Genomic DNA, 17146 nt, shown 5'->3' on the forward strand with positions numbered 1-17146 from the left:
CCGAGGGGATCCCAGAGACCAGATAGCCGGGCACGAAAGTCAAGCCAGCCGGTGTCACTCTATGCCCCAACGAAAAAGTGAGCTGGCGCCAGGGAACGGGGGCGTGGGGACCAAAGGCCCGGGGCCGTGGCACCCGACCTGGGGCCCGGCCTGGCCCCCGGACACAGCCGGGGCTCCCAGGCCCGGAGGCACAGGGGAAGCCTCCCCGGGCCCTCCGGACCCCGTCCCGGGGCAGCCTGCCACGCAGCAGGACCAAGGACAGCGCCCGGGATGGGGAGGCCGCCCTCCCCGGGCCCTCAGGGGCCCCGGCCGGAGCTGCTGAACTCGGCCGAGCGAGGGGAGGCTTCCCGGGCACAACGGAGCCCTGTCCCGGAGCTTTGGCAGTGTGGCAGGCCGGGGGACCGGGCCCAGGGCCGTGGCACCCGACCCGGGGCCCGTCCGGGCCCCTGGACCCAGCCGAGGCTCCCAGGCCCGGAGGCGCAGGGGAAGCCTCCCCGGGCCCTCCGTACCCCGTCCCGGGGCAGCCTGCCACGCAGCAGGACCAAGGACAGCGCCCGGGATGGGGAGGCCGCCCTCCCCGGGCCCTCAGGGGCCCCGGCCGGAGCTGCTGAACTCGGCCGAGCGAGGGGAGGCTTCCCGGGCACAACGGAGCCCTGTCCCGGAGCTTTGGCAGTGTGGCAGGCCGGGGGACCGGGCCCAGGGCCGTGGCACCCGACCCGGGGCCCGTCCGGGCCCCTGGACCCAGCCGGGGCTCCCAGGCCCGGAGGCGCAGGGGAAGCCTCCCAGGGCAATCCGGACCCCGTCTCGGGCACGCAGCAGGACCAAGGACAGCGCCCGGGATGGGGAGGCCGCCCTCCCCGGGCCCTCAGGGGCCCCCGGCCGGAGCTGCTGAACTCAGCCGAGCGAGGGGAGGCTTCCCGGGCACGACAGAACCCCGTCCTGGTCCTTTGGCTGTGCGGCAGGCCGGTGGACCGGGCCCAGGGCCGTGGCACCCGACCCGGGGCCCGGCCGGGCCCCTGGACCCAGCCTGGGCTCCCAAGCCCGGCGGCGCAGGGAAAGCCTCCCTGGGCCCTCCGGACCCCGTCCCGGGCACCCTGCCACGCAGCAGGACCAAGGACAGCGCCCGGGATGGGGAGGCCGCCCTCCCCTGGACCTCAGGCCTCAGGCCTTCCAGGTAAGCCCGGCAATCTGGTCGCCCCGTTGGAAAGCATTGCGCGCTACTATTGCAAACACATTATCTACCGGACTTGCTCTAGATGGCGCTCCAACATAAGGAATGAACCAACACCTTCCCTACTGGAATCGTGACGAGCTAAAGTCGTCAGCAGCACCGAAGGGGTTAATACACATCTTAACAGTGCCCACTGTACGGGAAGGAGGGAAAGGGGGGTGCAGTGTTGGGAAGGTGTGGGTAGGTTCAAGTGACAATCCAATTGTAAATTGCGTCTAACAATTGAAAATGGCTTCCCAGGGGAGCCAAACCGGAATTAATCAAAAAATCATATTAAGCATTAATATAGCATCATAAATGACAGGTGTAATTAATCACACTCCGATCATGTGCTGCGGCTGATAGTCGACCCTCATTGTAGGGATACTACCCCTTACATGGCGGGTCTTCTTCAGGACAGTGAGAGGGTGGGGGGGCTTTTTGGTAGGCGGTTCCTAAGGGAAAAGGGTAATTTACAAGGGATTACTTAGTGATCACTAAATGACGACTATTTACACAGAGTTACATAAAATTACAACATACATTGGTAGATCCAATGGTAGGTCCCAGAGGACCTTAGAATGGAGGAGCAGGCTAATTCAAGTCGGTACAGGATCATGGGTAATTTAGCAATTAGTCAAAAGTATGGCATATGACTAAGGTGGAGTCTCAAGTGAAAAGGTCACGGCATATTTATAGGAGATGTCAAAACATAGGGCTATGGATATTAATACACAGAATTCATAGATTTACCTTGTGTTCAGATCATTTAATGGTCTGTCGTGAGAAGGAATACGTGTTTTAACAGGGTCATTCCTACAGAAATTAATAAACAAACAATTTCGCTCGAATCAGAAACTTGGTTAATTGTGCTGGGGGAGGTGGGTGAAGGAGGGGCACCTTAAAGGTGCATTTACCTGATAAAGGGTCCCTTAAGTTGCTAAATTCTTGTAGATGCAGAGCACTCTAAGATTGGTCCTGTGGCCAGTGTACCTCGTGGGTAGACAATCTAAATGGAATAAGTTTAGGCTTGTAAGATAATTAAATTATTATTTCAGGGTTGACAATTTTAGTAAAACAGAATTACAGCCGATTACCTGTTTATGAGCGTACCGGTCATTGCACGGGTGATGGTTCTATCCCGACTCGGTCGCTGTAAACAAAGAAGGGGCATATTAGACCACGTCGAGTACGATCTAAATTAATGGGCTCGACGGATGCAAACCCAAGATGGCATCTCTTACCTAGGGTGTAGTTCCTGAAAATTTCTTGAACCCGTGAAATAAATTTCGTCGTAGCATGACGATTTTTATACCAAAATACCGATAATGACTAGTACATTATGCACAAGCATTTGCTTCATAATCGAGTAACGATTTCACCACGAAATCGTCATTTTCGTTTCTGAACCCTTGAGCGCCATTTTGCGTTTTGGCATCCATCTTATATGTTGCCCTTCACAGAGGCTTGCAACTGCAGCTGAATTTGATATCAAGGACACGTACACCTTAATCGACTTCCCTGTGACCTGGCCAAGCTGAAGCCATCGCCTCAAGCCAAACCTGTTCGGTCAGTACCTCTCCCAGTGGCCGAAGGAGATAGCATCAAAGCACAACAGGCCATAAATAGTTTGCATCGCACACACACCCTGCCCAATTCTTATTCACACCTGGCCCTGCTCTTTTCTTCTCTTTTCTTTATGATGAGGAGGAGCCCGGTTTTATTGAGGGTACACCGATATCTGATGGAAATATTGGGCCTTGCCCGGTAATTGATCACAAACTGGACACACTAAATGTATACATGTCACCATGACTCTGCTTTTCCTTTTGTAATGAAAATATGTGAATAGCTCACTGTAAATTCTAGAATGCTTGCACCGTAAACTTAAGAATGCTTGCCTGAAGCCTAAAAAGATGTATAAAAGAAGAGACCAGGCTTTGTACATTTGAGCAGTCTCCTGAGAACCTACATGTCGTTGTACTTCTAGGACGCTTGTTACTTGGTTGCAGCCAATAAATTTGATCTCTGACTTCATCTAGAAGACTCGTGTTTCTGTGGTCTAGATCAGGAAAGTACTCGAGTTCTTTGGGTGTTGTCCCTGGAGCCACTGGGTTACCGGATCAGTACCGGTTCCGAAAAACCCAGTACCTCAGTTGGCGCCCAACGTGCGGCGGTATCAGCGGTACCGGTCCAAGCCAGATGTTCGTAAGGAGCTTCGTGTGAAAATTCCGGAGGAAGGCCAGCCACTTCAGCGACCCCTGCATGTCGACGTGGTTCCGAAGGTCTTTGCTGCGAGGTTCCCTACGTCCCGACGGCTACGAAGGACTGCTGCCCTGATCCCGCCCTGATTTGGACCCTTGATGTTTGGTAGAGCGAAACGATAGACGAGTCTTCTGGTGACGTCATCGATATTTCAGTTAAGTATAAGTGGAGCGTCTCCCAGTCCTTAGTTTGTTTGGTGTCCCTTTTTGGACCGTCTTGATTTGGTACTTGCAAGCGCCAAAGCCGAAGGACTCGTGTATTCACGAGAAATATCGTAATCGATAATCCTTTGAAGTTTGAAGCTAGACTAGAGAGCGAAAATGCCTGGTCTTAGCAGACTTGGAAATTTGTTTTGCCTTAGTTGTAATAATAGGGACTCCCGACTGGAGGACTCGTGTCCGGTTCCTCCGATTGGAACTCCAACCTATGAATTATATGTGAAACATGGGGTAGGCCCCATCACATACAATGAAGTGTGGATCAAATACACCCGCAAGGATGGTGTTTTAAAATGGCCCCAATATGGTAGCTTTGATACGGAAATCCTGGATAACCTTGAAGTTAAACTTTTTAAGAAGAGAGCCCGGCCGGCAATGTTTGACTCTTTCCGCCAATGGCGTAAGGAGGCCAAACAAAAGGAAATTAAATTAGAGAAGAAAAATAAGAAAGAAAGGGGAATATCGATAATGCAAGCTGCTAGGCAGTATAAAGACAATGCAGAAGAACAGATGAGTGAGCAGTTGCACAGGCAACGTAAAATGGCAATAGATAAATGCTATCCAGTTTTGCCGCCTCTTCAGCAAGAAGCAGCAAAAGAGCTTGAGAAAGACCCCCTAATGTCGCATTTGTTAAGTTCACCTCCTCCATATGCGCAAAATGCTACAGCACCTCCACAACCTCTAGTTGTGCCTCCTGTTCCTCCACAGCACCCACCAGCTGCTCTTCAGCTGGCTCCTGTTCCCCCGGTGCAGTCACCGGCTTTTACAACTGCTCTTCCTATACTTTCTCCAACTCTAACTATTGTATCAACTACCGCTTCTGGTACTCCTTCTGACACTGCCTCTGCATCTTCCTCGTCTCACCCTGCCTTCCCTCTTGTCTTTTCCTCGACTTCTCCGTCTGTCCGCCAGAGAGTGGCAAGCACTGTTTCTAGTCTTCTGTATCCTTTGTTTGGAGCGACAAGCCCGACTCGTGACCCTGAACATAAGCAGTTGCGTAGCCACCTGCCTGATTCTAGGGAGAAAGAGGTATTGGATCGTTTGGCACATAGATGGGTGTCTAACCCGACAATATATGATCTAGACTCTATTATGGATGTTCTCCAACAGTGGGAAGCATCAAAACAGAGGTACGTTTTTGAGAAAATGTGTGTTTTCCTGTGCGAGGATTTAGAGGAGAATGATTTGGATTCTAACCCGCCCGAGCTGAACAAGGTGCGGTTCGAATTTTCGACACGCTCTATTGTGTGTTCAGATTTTAGGAAATCCGTTGCGACGTTGTTATCACTTAGGACTGAAGGTGTTTCCAAGCCGTTGTTTGATTATGATTCCTCTGTCAAGAAAGGAAGACAATATCCCATGAGAGAGGTTCCCCCAGTTTGGAGGGAAGGGGACTCAAATGCTGTTCCCGCCGTTTTGCCACATTTCCAACGTGTATGGGTACATGTCCCTTGGAAAAGATCTGAGGTTTTGGCTTTAAAACAGACATTGCCTGACCCCCGTAAAAATCCTGCAGGTTCTTCCCTAAGCCCTACGCTCTTCAATGCATACATGAGGCCACTGGCTAGGATTGTCTGTCCGCATGGTGTCAACATCATCTCCTATGCGGACGACACCCAGCTGGTGGTTTCCCTTGCACAGAAGAGCGGTCTCCAGTCTCCACCTGATCTGGCGGCCTGCCTGGAGGACGTAAAAAGATGGATGTTGAGCTCATGCTTGAAGCTCAACGATGACAAAACTGAGCTTATGCTCCTTGGCCCAGCGACCCCCTCCACTCTGGAGCAAATATGGCCCCCTAGCATGGGCATCCCCCCACTTCCCAAAGACAACATCAAAAGCTTGGGAGTATGGCTCGACAAATCGCTGAGCCTGAATACTCAGGCCACTAAGGTGTCAGCCACCTGTATCGGCCTTCTCAGGGTGATCAAAAAAATCCTTCCCCTCCTCCCATTCGAGGCCAGACAAATTGTCATACAGGGCCTGATCCAATCACGGCTGAACTTCAATAATGCCCTTTATCTTGGAGCCCCGGACTATACCTTACAAAAGCTTCAGTGCTCCTGGGAGTCCCTCAGAGGACCTCCATAAAATCTGGCTTAAAAACTCTACACTGGTTGCCTGTCAGGGATAGAGTAAAGTTCAAGGCACGCTGCATCGCCCACCAGACTTTCTGGAGAACGGGCCCAGAAATTAACTCCTCCCTGATCTCTCCATACTTGCCCAACAAAACTTTACGCTCCTCAACTGCCACACTTTCCAAAATCCCGAGAATATTCAGAACCAGAGCAGGAGGACGCTCGTTCTCATACAATGTTGCCAAACTCTGGAACACCCTCCCTCTGCAGATGCGAAACAATGCTAATCTCACCAGCTTCAGGAAACAGCTTAAAACCCTCCTGTTCAACAATTAGTAACCTCAGAGGTCTGGTCTGTTTTTAGCTCCAGCGCCTGGACGCCTCAGGGCAACTGCAGCGCTCTATAAATTTAATTTTCATTTCATTTCATTATAAGGAGTTATCACAGACTGCAAGCTCCTGTATCATGAATTTAGCTGATGTAGACATGTTGTTCGGAAATGTTGTTCCACAGCCTTTATGGGGAAAGATTCGTCATACAGATCATGATCAAGAGGTAGGCGACACATGGGCGAATATTGCCGCTACTGATGCTAGACAAGTTGGTGGTGCTAAACCAGAGCCTTTGGTAGCAGAACTGTCTGGTAGAATTATTACGTATATGAAGACTTTGATGCCCGAATTGCGTGTAAATTGGGATAAGTCGTCTGCATGTGAGCAGAAGAAAGATGAAACGGTGTCTGATTTCTTCACCAGGTTTGAAGAAACGTTTGTCGACCACAGTGGTCAAGATATGAGCACGGAAGGTGGTCAGCGACTGTTCGTCGATAAATTCGTGCACAATCTGCTTCCAGAGTTGTGTAAGAAGTTAAAGGATTCAGAGAGTTCATGGGCAGTTTCTTCTTCAGCACAGATATTGGCCACTGCGCAATATTACTAAAATAGAGACAAAGATGAGAAAGATAGAGTAGAAAAGAAAATGAAAGAGTTTAAAACGAAGGTTTTGTTACAGCAAGCCTACCCACCACGTGGTGGTAGTGGTCAGACTAATAGCGGTCGGAATACCTATCAGAACAATTATCAGCAACCTCAACAGTTTCAAAATACAAGAGTAGAGTACACTCAGCCGCGTGTTTCCGTGGGTCCCAATCAGTGTTCGTATTGCAAGGAAGAGGGTCATTTTAAGTATAGTTGCCCTATCCTGTTACAGCACGCAAATGGTGTGTCAAGCACATGAGGTAGAGGTGTCCAGCAAACACCTAGAGGTAGTGGACGTGGAAATGTCCATCAGAATGCACGCTCACTTCCGCCTCAGGATTCCATGAATAGGTTTGATCAGCAGAATAACGCTCCTGGTAGGACAGCTCAGTACTACGCAGATGATTACTATGCAGAAGATGAGTGGACCGAAGGTAACGATTGCTAGGACAGCCATAGACAAAGAGAGGGAGTTGTTTCAGTTCCAGTATATCAGAGTGGACCATACGTTGAGGTGATTACATCAGGTGTGTCAGAACCTTTTCTGTTGGATACTGGTGCTACAAAGAGTTCTATGATGCACTCAAAACTCCCAGGTGCACCTTTGCCTGGCAAAATGAATGTTTCTGTAGGTTTTTCTGGCGCCCCGGTTAGGAACCCGATTTCATGTCCTATGCCCTTGTCTGTTGGTCCTTGTGAATTCGAAGCACCCCTTATTCTGACGACAGGTTGTGGTGAAAATTTGTTGGGATTGGACCTGTTGAAAAGATTGTATGGGACTCTGTACTGCTCTCCCTCGGGAGTACAACTTACACTAGGTAAGAAAGTGGTTTCTCCAATGTATTTGTCGAAGGACAAAGTTCCGACAGAATTGCTGTCTCTACCTGATATTCTTTGAGCTACTGGTCCTAACGATGTGGGTCTGTTGGAAATACCACCATATGTTTTGACATTAAAAGCCAATGTTAGAATGCCGCGCATTCCCCAATACAAGATCTCCAGTGAAGGTGAAAAAGCGTTGTTAGCGATCATTTATGATTTGATTGAAAAGGATGTGATTGAAGAGACAAGAGGCAACATTTGCAATAGTCCTGTTCTGCCTGTTTTGAAACGAACTGATCCGTCCCAGCCACCTGTGTACAGATTTGTGATTGACCTTAGAGAGGTGAATAAAATAGTAGTGCCACAATTTCCAGTTGTTCCTGACATTACTGACTTGTTGACTATGATCCCAGCCTCTGCACCGTTGTTTTCAGTAATTGATTTAAAGAATGCTTTCTTCAGCATCCCAATTGCTGAGGAAAGCAGGGATATTTTTGGCTTCAGTTTAGGAGGACGAAGTTTCCGCTTTAAACGCGCTCCCCAGGGATACTGTGAAAGTCCATTGATATATAGTCAAGCTCTAAAAACACAGCTTGATACAATTGTTTTACCTAAAGGCGCTACCCTCATCCAGTATGTAGAAGACTTGCTTATTGCTACAGATTCTGAGGAAATCTGTAAAAACGCCACGTTGTCATTGTTGCGTCATTTGTGTGATCTGCATCACAAAGTGTCCCTGTCTAAATTACAATATTGTCGACAAGAAGTGACCTACTTAGGTCATCTCTTATCGAAGGAGGGAAGGAAACTGACCCCAGAAAGAATTCAGGCAATAGCGAAATTAAGTGTGCCAAGAACACAGCGAGAAGTGCGTGCTTTCTTGGGTATTACATCGTACTGTAGACAGTGGATTCCAAATTTTTCTTTACTGGCCAAACCATTGGTAGCATTAACATGTAAAGATACGCCCAATCCCGTGCCTTGGTCCGAAGAGTTTCAGAAAAGGTTCTCTGAACTACGCACAGCATTATGTTCGGCTCCTGTGTTGGGTACCCCCAACTACAGTAAGCCCTTTACATTATATGTCCATGAGCAAGAGGGTTGTGCATTATCAGTGTTGACACAGTTGTTTGGAGGCAAGCAGCGTCCATGTGCATATTTTTCGTCAACTTTGGACCCGGTAGCTAGAGCTTTGCCGAGTTGTCTGAGAGCCACAGCCGCAGCAGCTGTTTCTATCCGACAGTCTGCTGGTTTAGTGATGAATAACACGCTAGTGGTAATGGTTCCACACGCAGTGGACACGTTATTGAACAGAACCAAGACACAGCATTTAACTAGTGCTCGATTGTCTGGTTACGAACTAACTTTGTTAGCGAGCCATGTGCACATCAAAAGATGCAGCACACTTAACCCCGCCACATTATTGCCAATCCTAGCTGAGACAGAGAGTGCTGAGGAACAGCATGACTGTTTTCTTAGAACAGAAGAAGAAACAAAAGGGAGAATAGATCTCCAAGATACTCCTCTTGCTGAATGTGATGGTTCCTTATGGGTGGATGGTTCATGCTTCAAGCTCCCGAATGGTGACACGACTGCAGCATATGCTGTCACCACTTTGCATACAGTCATTGACACTGCACGCATACCACATAACTCAGCTCAGGCAGCGGAATTGATTGCACTTACAAGAGCGTGTGTGTTGTCGAAAGGAATGAAAGTGGAATGAAATGAAATGAAAAATTCCACTTGTATAGCGCATAACCACCCGGAGGCCTCGCAGCGCTTGTAAATGTGTACACTGACAGTCAGTATGCGTTTGCTGTGGCCCATAGTTTTGGACGTCTGTGGCGTGAACGTGGGTTCCTGACGTCGCATGGCACGAAGATTCAGCATGGTCAGTTGGTGAATGAGCTTCTTGAATCACTGACCTTACCCCTACAAGTTGCGATTGTAAAATGTAGTGCTCACAAGAGGGTGACTGATGATGTTGGTCGTGGTAATGCGTTTGCTGACGAAGTCGCGAAAGAAACGGCAAGGAATGTAACGGGCCGAATGTATGTTGCGGGCCCTGCCAGATGGGTATGTGATGTTGGAATGTGCGAGGACACAATAGAGTGTGTGAAATCAGTGCAGTCTGAGGCCACCGAGAAAGAGTTGAACATGTGGAGAGAAAGTACGGGTAGAATGGATGCGAAGGGTTGTTGGGTGGAATTGTCAGAGCATCAGAGATGGTTGCTGCCCGATGCGTACGTGCCTGCAGTTGTTACGATGGCCCATGGAATGGCCCACATTGGCGTGAAAGGGATTTGCACGTTGTTGGCTCCAGTATGACAGAATGCTGGAATACCTAAGTGTGCAGAGAACGTGGTTAAAAATTGCATGGTATGTCTGAAACACAATCCTGGTAGGGGAACCCCAACTCCAGCTGGTCATTTTGCACCTCCTACGTATCCGTTTGAGGTTTTGCAGCTAGATTTCATACACATGGAGAGGTGCAACAACTTAAAATACGTACTCGTTGTTGTTTGTGCCTTCTCAAGATGGGTAGAAGCATATCCCCTAAAGGACAACACTGCCTTGTCCACAGCGAAAGACCTTGTGAAGGAATTCTTCCCGAGGTTCGGAATGCCTAGAATGGTCTGGAGTGATAATGGGAGTGAATTTGTGGGACGAGTGATGAAAGAAGTTTGTGAAGGGCTAGGCATCCGACAAAAGTTTCACGCTGCAAACCACCCCCAATCAGCTGGATTAGTAGAATGCTACAAGGCATAATCTGAGGCCAAGAAACACGAACTAATAAAATTGAACTAATAAAATATTTTTTTTTCCCTTAAGAACTATTTTCGAAAGCGCAGCTCTCCACCTGAGAAACTTGCTCATTTTTGTTTTTTCGAACCGCCATCCGGGTTCTGCTGCTAGGGTCGCGGTTGCCGCAGTCTTCGGGGTGCAGCTGGAGACGGTTAGGTCTACAGTTCTGGTTGGTCTAAGGGAATTACCCTGGACTGAACAGAGGCACTCCTTGGCAGAAACAACCTCCCACCGCGGGCAGCAACATAGAGGATGGAGTTTTTCAAAATGGAGAGACCTGCCGAAACTGTAAATTTTAAAACAAAATATGTGGACTGATGACAAGAAAATGTTTTTTATTTTTGTGCATTTTTCTATTATTAAGTACAATGATGTTTTCAAGTAACCTTTGCCCCGACTACATCGTCCATACCTCCTCCTACTGTTTCTGCACATTCCTTTCAACCCCTTCCTGAACATGAGTCAGTTAGGAGATTAGAGTTTATTAATAACTCATTTATTCAACTTCTACACCAACACCAGGTTGTAATAAACACGACAAATTGTTGGGTATGTGGACTCATGCCACACACGACTGATAAGGGTATCCCGTATTTTCTCCTACCATTTAGTTATTACGGATCTTTGTGGGCATTTCAAACGCTTTTCTTATTCTCCCTCGAACCATATTCTCCGCGTTCCACAGGGAGCAACTCCAGCAACAAGGCATTATTAGTAGGGATCAGAAATATGAGCCAAAATATCGACACATATAAAATTCTCCCCAGAGACGAACTAGAAGCCTACCGTAGATGGAATATAACACGGTATGGAATTTCCTTAAGTGAGAGCCAGCGAGCAAAGAAATCCTCCCCAATCTGGATAGTGCCCCATCAAGGTCACCTATGTCTGCAAGGAAATGGCAAAAATCCCAGAGCTCAGCTGGGGAATAGTGTATGTACCGAGACATATGTCTTCCCATCTCAGACATCTTCATTTTCAGCAGCTAAAGGTACATATTTCATCTGTCAGGATAGAGCATATACATGGCTGCCCCCTGACTTCTCGGGCACATGTTTCATCTCGTTCCTGCTGCCACCCACCTACACGGCCGCGGCAGATTACCATCGGACAAGGACAGTTAGGGGTGTTGTGAATAAAGACGACACCGCGGGACAAGAGTTTGGTGATTTTGCGAAAGGTTTTCTGCCATTTTGGGGGCCTATGGTGAACAGCAGGAACATTCGCCAGTTGACAAGAGTAGTTGAATCCACCGTGATCGAAACGGCTGGTGCACTTAGTAACCTGACTGCTGAGCTCCAGTCGGACCGACTTATGACACTTCAGAACAGGGTTGCATTAGATGTCATACTTGCAGACCGAGGTGGGGTATGTAAATCGATCCAATCGAGTTGCTATATTTTCATACCAGATAACGCTCCAACAGTATACCAGGCTATCTCCAAACTGCATAATATTTCCGAATCGATCCATGTGGATAAAGGAGATTGGTCATTCATGGGATGGTTCTGGGAACTGATATCTGGCTGGGGATGGAAAATTCTAACGGTCATTGGGATTGTCTTAGCAATTCTCTTCCTGTTCTGTCTGTGCGTGCAGTGCGCTCCTGCAATATGTGGCCTCTGTGCTACATCATGTGTAAGGAAGCCTGTGTCACAAGACGAACTAAGCACTAGAATGATGTTACAGCAACATCTCAATGACTTTAGGAATATGGACCTGGACTCAGACTAGCATGAGATAAGGTTTAATTGCCTATGTAAGGACAAAAGTAGGGTTTGTAGTTCCTGAAAATTTCTTGAACCTGTGAAATAAATTTCGTCGTAGCATGACGATTTTTATACCAAAATACCGATAATGACTAGTACATTATGCACAAGCATTTGCGTCATAATCGAGTAACGATTTCACCACGAAATCGTAATTTTCGTTTCTGAACCCTTGAGCGCCATTTTGCGTTTTGGCATCCATCTTATATGTTGCCCTTCACATAGGCTCGCAGCTGCAGCTGAATTTGATATCAAGGACACGTACACCTTAATCGACTTCCCTGTGACCTGGACAAGCTGAAGCCATCGCCTCGAGCCAAACCTGTCCGGTCAGTACCTCTCCCAGTGGCCGAACGAGATAGCATCAAAGCACAACAGGCCATAAATAGTTTGCATCACACACACACCCACCCAATTCTTGCTCACACCTGGCCCTGCTCTTTTCTTCTCTTTTCTTTATGATGAGGAGGAGCCCGGTTTTATTGAGGGTACACCGATATCTGATGGGAATATTGGGCCTTGCCGGGTAATTGATCACGAACTGGACACACTAAATGTATACATGTCACCATGACTCTGCTTTTCCTTTTGTAATGAAAATATGTGAATAGCTCACTGTAAATTCTAGAATGTTTTCACCGTAAACTTAAGAATGCTTGCCTGAAGCCTAAAAAGATGTATAAAAGAAGAGACCAGGCTTTGTACATTTGAGCAGTCTCCTGAGAACCTACATGTCGTTGTACTTCTAGGACGCTTGTTACTTGGTTGCAGCCAATAAATTTGATCTCTGACTTCATCTAGAAGACTCGTGCTTCTGTGGTCTAGATCAGGAAAGTACTCGAGGTCTTTGGGTGTTGTCCCTGGCACCACTGGGTTACCGGATCAGTACCGGTTCCGAAAAACCCAGTACCTCAAGGGGCGCAGGTCAGAATCCTCCATACCCGGCATCCTGCAACTCACGTGGCAATTGGAATGAGTAGCGCACGAGTTTATGGGAGATTGTAGTACAAACGCTTCCACATCATGTGACCGCGAGGGCAATAGAAGAAAGCCTACGCCGGTTGTATTAGTTACCGGGACTCGTTGTTACGGCGTTCATGGGTAGTGGAAGGTGGTCTTTGTGATCCATGGAATCCACCATAGGAACTGAAATTTTAGTTGAATTAGATTGTAAGCGCCAACCTGGGTAGCTCTATTAATTTCGAAATTACAATCCACGCATTGAGAGTGAAATGGAACGTCAAGGGACCTGGGTAGTTATGTGTTATAGAAAGAGTGGTCCCAGACCTCATGAAATTACTTTATATACAGTAACAAATTTTCTTAAACCAATTTATTTATGAAACACTATTGTTTATTCAAATAGTGTAAATACGTTTTTCACTGTATTTTTTCTGTTTGGGGTGTATATACATATAAATAATAATACACATCTTAACAGTGCCCACTGTACGGGAAGGAGGGAAAGGGGGGTGCAGTGTTGGGAAGGTGTGGGTAGGTTCAAGTGACAATCCAATTGTTAATTGCTTCTAACAATTGAAAATGGCTTCCCAGGGGAGCCAAACCGGAATTAATCAAAAAATCATATTAAGCATTAATATAGCATCATAAATGACAGGTGTAATTAATCACACTCCGATCATGTGCTGTGGCTGATAGTCGACGTTTCGACCCTCATTGTAGGGATACTACCCCTTACATGGCGGGTCTTCTTCAGGACAGTGAGAGGGTGGGGGGGCTTTTTGGTGGGCAGTTCCTAAGGGAAAAGGGTAATTTACAAGGGATTACTTAGTGATCACTAAATGACGACTATTTACACAGAGTTACATAAAATTACAACATACATTGGTAGATCCAATGGTAGGTCCCAGAGGATCTTAGAATGGAGTAGCAGGCTATTTCAAGTCGGTACAGGATCATTATTAATTTTGCAATTAGTCAAAAGTATGGCATATGACTAAGGTGGAGTCTCAAGTGAAAAGGTCACGGGATATTTATAGGAGATGTCAAAACATAGGGCTATGGATATTTATACACAGAATTCATAGATTTACCTTGTGTTCAGATCATTTAATGGTCTGTCGTGACAAGGAATACGTGTTTTAAAAGGGTCATTCCTACAGAAATGAATAAACAAACAATTTCGCTAGAATCAGAAACTTGGTTAATTATGCTGGGGGAGGTGGGTGAAGGAGGGGCACCTTAAAGGTGCATTTGCCTGATAAAGGGTCCCTAAAGTTGCTAAATTCTTGTAGATGCAGAGCACTCTAAGATTGGTCCTGTGGCCGGTGTACCTCGTGGGTAGACAATCTAAATGGAATAATTTTAGGCTTGTAAGATAATTAAATTATTATTTCAGGGTTGACAATTTTAGTAAAACAGAATTACGGCCGATTACCTGTTTATGAGCGTACCGGTCATTGAACGGGTGATGATTCTATCCCGACTCGGTCGCTGTAAACAAAGAAGGGGCATATCAGACCGCGTCGAGTACGATCTAAATTAATGGGCTCGACGGATGCGAACACAAGGGGGCATCTCTTACCTAGGGGCGCGGGTCAGAATCTTCCATACCCGGCATCCTGCAACTCCCGTGGCAATTGGAATGAGTAGCGCACGAGTTTACGGGAGATTGTAGTACAAACGCTTCCGCATCATGTGACCGCGAGGGCAATAGAAGAAAGCTTACGCTGATCGTCATGGTAACCAGGACGCTTTGTTACTGCGTTCATGTGTAGTATAAAGATGGCCTAAAAATTGCATGGTTGGCAACATTTATAAATTAAAAATAATTTAATTAAAGTTAAATTGTCAGTATCCCACCATGTGACCGTGAGGGCAATAGAAGAAAGCCTATGCCGGTTGTATTAGTTACCGGGACGCGTTGTTACGGCGTTCATGGGTAGTGGAAGGTGGTCTTTGTGATCCATGGAATCCACCATAGGAATTGAAATTTTAGTTGAATTAGATTGTAAGCGCCAACCAGGGTAGCTCTATTAATTTCGAAATTACAATCCACGCATTGAGAGTGAAATGGAACGTAATTCAGGTAATCATTTGGTGTACCTAATGAGACAGTTGGACTGGTATGGTTATACTGTGTAGATTATTGGCCGGACCAGGTGATTAATATCACAGGGTATAAAGAGGAATACAGCATTTACAAAGTCCTGTGTTGCATTTCTCTCCATATTGGAATTAGATTGTATTAAAACCACGTAATTACCATCACAGGGTATTAAGGTGGTCAAGATTAAAATGGACATCATTAACCATGTTACCAACAGACAAAATCATTATAAGCAGTGTAGAAAAAACAACTTATTGTTGGAAGTGCAATCATTATAGATTATTGATACATCTCCGGGACCACGTAACTACCTCAAAGGGTGTTAAAAGGGTCCCAACATCGCTACATAGTGAACTCATACATGAGGAGCTAGGATACCACTCGGACTATCAGACACTTAGGTGGAATGTAGACCTGTTATTAGATAGTGGCCATCTGTACAAAACTGCTATCTAACTCATTCAGTCCTTCGTTGATAGAATTGAAATGGGTAATCCATTTCATTTCTCGTACATTTATTAACGCACAAATGTTACCACCTCTTGGTCCGAGAGTGACTTTCTCTAGGACTGTCCATTTGAGTTCTTCGGGCGTATGTTTAAACGTTTTAAAGTGCTCCACCAGGGGGGCACCAACTGTTTCACATCTGATGCGGCTGCAATGTTGTGGAATTCTAGATTTGGCTTTCTGTTGTGTCTGCCCTATATATATCAACTGACAGGGGCAGACAATGCAGTAGATGACATTCATAGTGTTACAGTTAGTGTAATGTTTAAGGGCAATTTTCTCTTCTTTGTGCACAAACTCCTTGATTTGTAGGGTGTAGTCACAAGCTTTGCAGTTACCACATCGGTAGTGCCCTACAATAGGTTGTAAATTCCACATGGATGTGAGTGAAGGTGGTGTGGGTGTCTCTAAGAAGGAACAGACCACATGTTCTCGGATATTTTTAGATTTTTTGAATGAATGCATCGGCGGGTTTTTCATTTCCAAATCGTCACTGATCAAATTCCAATATTTGTTCACAACTTTTTTTATTTCATTGCTCTTTGTAGAGAAAGTTGTTACGCAAATTAAATGGTCAAGTTCTGTTGTGTCTCTTGTGTTCCCTTGTAGGAGAGATTCACGTGGGCAAAACCATAATCGTTTTCTCGCACGTTTTACCATCCTCTTAGGAAGTGGAGAAGCGTGGCTCAGTGGTTAGAGGCGACAGACCCGGAAGCTGAGATCGACCGTGGACCAGGGTTCGATTCCCCGCCTCGGCGGGTCTCGGGCACAAAATTCCACGGACTCGACAATTCTCGCTCTGGTGCCTACTCAACTCACGGGGTCACACTCTGCGACTCTGGGCAATAGCTTGCTTAATCTCCACTACAGCCCCTCGTGGCAGGATGCCTGGCTTTCACCTTGTGGACACCCTGCCGTGGTTTCTCACAGGGGAATACCAGGACGGGTTCCCTAAGCAAGCGCCGGGACGCTTACGGGCAGCTGTGCGCTTTAAGTGTCCAGCACATTTACATTTACATTTACATATCCACGGTCCATCAAGCATTGGATTAATTCTTCCGATTCAGCCATATAGTTTTCTTTCAATGTGCAATTACGCCTTATGCGCAAAAATTGCCCAAAAGGCAAATTGTCCCGTAATGCCCTGGGGTGGTGACTTGAGTATTGCAAATGGGAATTTCTCTCAGTTGGTTTCCTGAAAAGTGTGGTGCATAGCTTGTCTTCTTGTACAAAAATAGTTAAATCCAGGAAATGTATGGTGGAAGGACTCGATTCCAAAGTGAATTGGATGTCTGGGGACCTGGCATTCAGCCATGTGTGGAAACCTGTCAATTCAGATTGATCACCTTCCCAAATCATGATGATGTCGTCTATGTAACGCATCAATTTTTTTATCATAGGTCTGAAGGGGTTCATGGTGTTCA

The sequence above is a fragment of the Lissotriton vulgaris genome, chromosome 8 (genome assembly GCF_964263255.1).
Source record: "Lissotriton vulgaris chromosome 8, aLisVul1.2, whole genome shotgun sequence".
Lineage (NCBI taxonomy): Eukaryota > Metazoa > Chordata > Amphibia > Caudata > Salamandridae > Lissotriton > Lissotriton vulgaris.